The 5,841-nt window shown below is 48.0% G+C and overlaps 1 long non-coding RNA gene across 1 annotated transcript in view; it reads left to right on the top strand.

Moving 5' to 3' along the window:
• The first annotated feature begins 4,972 nt into the window (after positions 1 to 4,972).
• Positions 4,973 to 5,841, top strand: part of LOC122555461 — a 7,503-nt gene continuing 6,634 nt past the window's right edge. The window contains exon 1 of the long non-coding RNA XR_006313282.1: positions 4,973 to 5,186. This is a non-coding gene — a long non-coding RNA (uncharacterized LOC122555461). The remainder of the gene's footprint in view (positions 5,187 to 5,841) is intronic.

Raw genomic sequence — 5,841 nt, 5'->3', positions numbered from 1 at the left:
CATGCCCGAAAGGTCGATTCTCCTGCTCCTTGGATGCTGCCTGACCTGCTGCGCTTTTCCAGCAACACATTTTCAGCTCATATAAACTTGGGTTTGCTTCAGTTACACACAGAAAAGGGATTCAATCTAAATAAGGTAGTTAAGATATAAAGAGGATCTGAGAAGTGGGGGGTGGGATACAGAGAAACTATTTCCTGTTATCACAGGAATCCAGATCAAAAAGCCACAACTTTCAAATCAGCAAGACCGTGCTCACACAATGGGCTGTAGGAACTTGGAACACTCTCCCTGAGAATGTGAGACTCCCAGAGGGCAGCTGGAGCTTCTAAGACTGAGATTGAAAGGTTTCAGAGTCAAAGAGCTGTACAGCATGGAAACAGACCCTTCGATCCAACTTGTATATGCCAACCAGATATCCTAATCTAATCTAATTCCATTTGCCAAGACTTGGCCCATAACTCTCTAAACACTTCCCATTCATATACCCAGCCAAATGCGTTTTAAGTGTTGTAATTGTATCATGGTATCATAGAGATGTACAGCATGTAAACAGACCCTCCGGTCCAACTCATTCATGCTGACCAGATATCTCAACCCAATCTAGTCCCATTTGCCAGCACTTGGCCCATATCCCTTTAAACTATTTCTGTTCATATAACCATCCAGATGCCATTTGAATGTTGCAATTGTATCAGCCCCCACCACTTTCTCTGGCAAGTCATTCCTGCATGCACCACCCTCTGTGTGAAAAAGTTGCCCTTTAGGTCTCTTAAATATTTCCCCTCTCACCCTAAACCTATGTCCTCTAGTTCTGGACTCCCCCACCCCAGGGAAAAGACCTTGTCTATTTATACTATCCAAGCCCCTCATGATTTTATAGACCTCTATAAAGTCACCCCTCAGCCTCCAATACGCCACGGAAAACAGCCCCAGCCTACTCAGCCTCTCCCAATAGCTCCTTTCTGTTGGTCAGGATGTAGACAGATTGGGAGTAAAAATAAGTGGTTGAAGTTACAGTACAGACCAACAGGAATCTGAATAAACAGCATAACAGGTTCCAGGGGCTGAATGGCCTCCAATCTCCCTTGCTCCAGTCTGTATAGAGCTGGCCAATCAGGAATCACCAAGCTTAAGGGCAGGGTTTTCTCCAACAAGCGACGGTGAAATGGTTTCGGAAATACATAGAGAAGGAAACAATCAAACTTTCAACGTCAAGGATACAATTTCCAAAATTTCCTCTTGGGGTTTAGATGGTGAGTCATGAATCTTTCTAACAAGTGTGATCACCTCATCTCCATGCATTTGCATCTCATTTTGAATTAATTCCACTTCATTTCTGTGCAGTTCCCTGTTCTCTGGTTCTTCCAACAGAAATAGGCAGTGCCAATCAATGACCCCCACAACGAGTTGGAGTGGATTCCTGGCATCTGCAGCTCACTGCACAATCCCCTGGGTCTTTCAAACAACTCTGCCCTCACTGCCCTGTCCCTGCCTACCCCATGGATATTTTCATCCTTCACCCTTTGCCTATAGACAGCATTGTTGGCAAATCACCAGCTTCACCATATAGAGTCATAGAGATGTGCAGGACAGCAACAGACCCTTCTGTCCAACTCTTCCATGCCGACCAGATACCCCAACCTAATCTAGTCCCACTTGCCAGCACCTGGCCCATATCTCTCCATACCCTCTTAATCATTTACCATCCAGATACATTTCAAATGCTGCAATTGTACCAGCCTCCACCACTTCCTCTGGCACCTCATTCTATACATGCACCACCCTCTTTGTGAAAATGTTGCCCCTTAGGTCTCTTTTATATCTTTCCCCACTCACCCTAAACCTATGCCCTCTAGTTCTGGACTCCCCCACTCCAGGAAAACAACTTTGTCTATTTATCCCGTCCATGTCCTTCATGATTTTATAAACCTCTATAAGGTCACTCCTCAGCCTCCGATGCTCAAGGGAAAACAGCCCCAGCCTATTCAACCTCTCCCTATAGCTCAAATCCTTCAACCCTGGCAATATCCTTCTAAATCATTTCTGAACCTTTTCAAGTATCACAACACCCTTCCAATAGGAAGGAGACCAGAACTGCAAGCAACAGTGCTCCCAAGCACTGAGGATGTCACCTCAACAGGGAACGAAACGTCTGCAACACAAATTCCCAGCTCGGCGAACAGAACCACAACAACGAGCACCTGAGCTACAAATCTTCGCACAAACTTTGCAAGCAATATTCTAAAAGTGGCCTAACAAAATTCCTGTACAGCTGCAACATGACATCCCAACTCTGACCAATAAAGGAAAGCATACCAAATGCCTTCTTCACTATCCTATCTACCTGCGACTCGAATTTCAAGAAGCTGTGAACTTGCACTGCAAGATCTCTTTGTTCAGCAACACTCCCCAGGCCCTTACAATTAAATGTATAAGTCCTGCTAAGATTTGCTTTCCCAAAATGCAACACCTTGCATTTATCTAACTTAAACTCCATCTGCCACTCCTCAGCCCATTGGCCCATCTGGTCAAGATCCTGTTGTAATCTGAGGTAACCTTCTTTGCTGTCGACTACACCTCCAATTTTGGTGTCATCTGCAAACTTACTAACTATAACTCCTATGTTCACATCCAAATCATTCACATAAATGACGAAAAGTAGTGGACCCAGCATCGATCCGTGTGGCACTCCACTGGTCACAGGCCTCCAGTCTGAAAAACAACCCTTCACTGTTACACTCTGTTTTCTACCTTTGAGCCAGTTCTGTATCCAAACGGCTAGTTCTCCCTGTATTCCATGAGATCTAACCTTGCTAAACAGTGTCCCATGGGGAACCTTGTCGAACACCTTACTGAAGTCCATATAGTTCACTTCTCCCACTCTGCCCTCATCAATCCTCGCTGTTACTTCTTCAAAAACCTCAAACAACTTTGAGAGATATAATTGCATACGCACAAAGCCATGTTGACTATCTCTAATCTGTCCTTGCCTTTCCAAATACGTGTAAATCCTGTCCTTTAGGATTCCCTCCAACAACTTGTGCACCACTGACATCAGGCTCACCGGTCTATCATTCCTTGTCCTTACCACCTTTCTTCTTCATAGCTGTCTCCTGGGCCTCCTGTCACTGGTTCAGCCTCTCCAGCTTCGCTCTGGAGCTCAAGGTTACCCACCACTGACATGTTTCCGCCAGGTCACTGCACACACAGGAACCCACAAAAACATTCCCCCTGTATGACACAGCAGGCATCTTGTAGCTCAGTGGTTAGCTGAGGGTGGCATGGTGGCTCAGGGACCCAGATTCAATTCCAGCCTCAGGTGACTGTGTGGAGTCTGCACATTCTCCTAGTGCTGGTTTCCTCTGGTGCTTCAGTTTCCTCCCACAGTCCAAAGATATGCAGGTTAAGTGGATTGGCTACGTTGAATTGTTCTGGGATGTGCAGGATAGATGGGTTAGCAATGGGAAATGCAGGGTTACAAGTATGGGTGGGTCTAGATGGCTTACTCTTCTGAGGGTTGGTGTGACTCAATGGGCTGAATGGCATGCTTCCAAACTGTCAGGATTCTACGATTCTTGTGGATCTGCTGCCACCCTCTATGACATATATTTGTTGTTCAGTGAGACGGAGGAGGCAGGAGCTTGTTAAAGTCGAGAGTGTGGTGCTGCAAAAGCACAGCAGGTCAGACAGCATCTGAGGAGCAGGAGAATTGATGTTTCGGGCACAAGCCCTTCATCAGGAATCAGGTAAAAACAATGATTACAGATGCTGGAAACCAGATTCTGGATTAGAGTGGTGCTGGAAAAGCACAGCAGTTCAGGCAGCATCCGAGGAGCAGGAAAATCGACGTTTCGGGCAAAAGCCCTTCATCAGGAACACAGGCAGAAATCCTGAAGGGGGCCATCACCATTCCTGATGAAGAGCCTTGCCCAAAACGCCAATTCTCCTGCTCCATGGATACTGCCTGGCCTGCTGTGCTTTTCCAGCACCACACTCTCAACTCTGATCTCTAGTATGTGCAATCCTCAATTTCTCCTAGGAGCTTGTTATAGTTCAGTGTGTAATGGAATGGATATGGCTTTGTATGATACCAGCACTCTCACTGCTTCAGCTTTGAGCAAATGGACACATCTGCACATCAACTGGGTCCAGTCCCTATTGAGGTCCAGGGGCACATGGTTCTGACACTGTGGGAGGGTGGGCAGGCCATGGTCACTCCACCAATTGAGTGTGACTGGTCTGAGGATCACAGGCACTCTTTAAAAACCTACTTTTGCCATGGTATCTGCACTAATATCTCCTTATGTGAATTGATATCAAGATTTGGTTGATAATATCCCTGTGAAGTGCCACAGATGTGAGTTGCAGCATACTGATGAATGCAGCACACTCTTATGACAAGGTTCTGTATCCACATCTGTACATTACAATCACAGGCACCGGTGTATGGGCTCCCACTGCATTCAGGTGGAGTCAATTCGTCTTGTTTAGACTCAGGGAGGTATCTGGGCTGTGCTGAGCCAGGACTGTCCTGCCCAGTCAGACCAGGGCAGGGGCACATTCAGCCTTACGTGGGGCGTCGGGTTTTCAGTGCTTGAGTGTTTTATCAGAGGACAGTCCACGGAGTTCTGGGAAAGAAACAAATTCCAGCCTGGTGTTGGGCTTCATTGGGCAGCGTTGCCGAGGGAAGGATAATACTGAAAGGAGGCAGTTAGAGATGACACAGTGGGAGCGCACTGCGCAGTGGAAAGTACAGAGAGCTACAGGGGAATGGAGTTACACAAGTCACAATCCCCCCGGAACAACAACAGCCTGGTAATTCTCAAAGACACACGCTTAGGAACATTAACAATTAGAAACAGGGAGTGAGGGGAGGTAGGAAAGGTGAAGGGCACACGAAAGCGATCACAAAGAATGAGAAGATGCTGCCGCGTGTCACTCACAGAAAGGAATGCCATCTTTGATCAGGCTCAACAGCGCCACAACGAGGCAAGATGGCCGCCGGCCTGAGCAGAGTGGGCGGGGCCAGAGGCTGCTGAGCTTCACCAGGCAGCTGGCGGGAAAGGGCAGGGTGACCGTTAGTGACGGTGCTTGGTGGGGGATGGGGGGTATGTCTGCCCGCCCGCCCGCCAGCCAGCCCGCCCGCGGTGAGTGATGAGGGATGGCTGGAAGAGGAGGACGTGAAGGTGAGAGCTGTACTCCATGGGTGTGTGTTCGTCCCCCTCCGGGGTACCTGAGTGGGTGTGTGCAGTGGCAGGGTTCAGGGGTGAGGTGACCTGACAGTGTGAGGGAATAGAGAGAGAATCATACACCTCGGAGTTTTAATCAAGGACCTGACCACATCCCCTTCTCCGCCCCCTTCATGTCTTTTATACACACACAAAACTCAGGCACTCACCCCCCCACACACACTCATATGATACAGTTAAAAATCACACAACACCAGGTTATAGTCCAACAGGTTTAATTGGAAGCACTAGCTTTCGGAGCGCTGCTCCTTCATCCGGTGGTTGTGGAGGGCTCGATCCTAAGGCACAGAATTTATAGCAAACATTTACAGTGTGATGTAACTGACACAGCACCCTCTCTCTCACTCACATACCACACGGGCTTCCCCTCACACGTGTGCACACACAACACGGGGTAAAAACAAGGAGTACAGATGCTGGAAACCAGATTCTGGATCAGAGTGGTGCTGGAAGAGCACAGCAGGTCAGGCAGCATCCGAGGAGCAGGAGAACCGATGTTTCAGGCAGGAGCCCTCCATCAGGGATACAGGCAGAGTGCCTGAAGGGTGGAGAGATAAATAGGAGGGGAGAGAAAGATAGCTGGGGATGTGGT

Source organism: Chiloscyllium plagiosum, chromosome 12 (genome assembly GCF_004010195.1).
Source record: "Chiloscyllium plagiosum isolate BGI_BamShark_2017 chromosome 12, ASM401019v2, whole genome shotgun sequence".
Lineage (NCBI taxonomy): Eukaryota > Metazoa > Chordata > Chondrichthyes > Orectolobiformes > Hemiscylliidae > Chiloscyllium > Chiloscyllium plagiosum.
The sequence above is the reverse complement of the archived record's forward strand: the minus strand, read 5'-3'. Positions and strand labels throughout refer to the sequence as shown.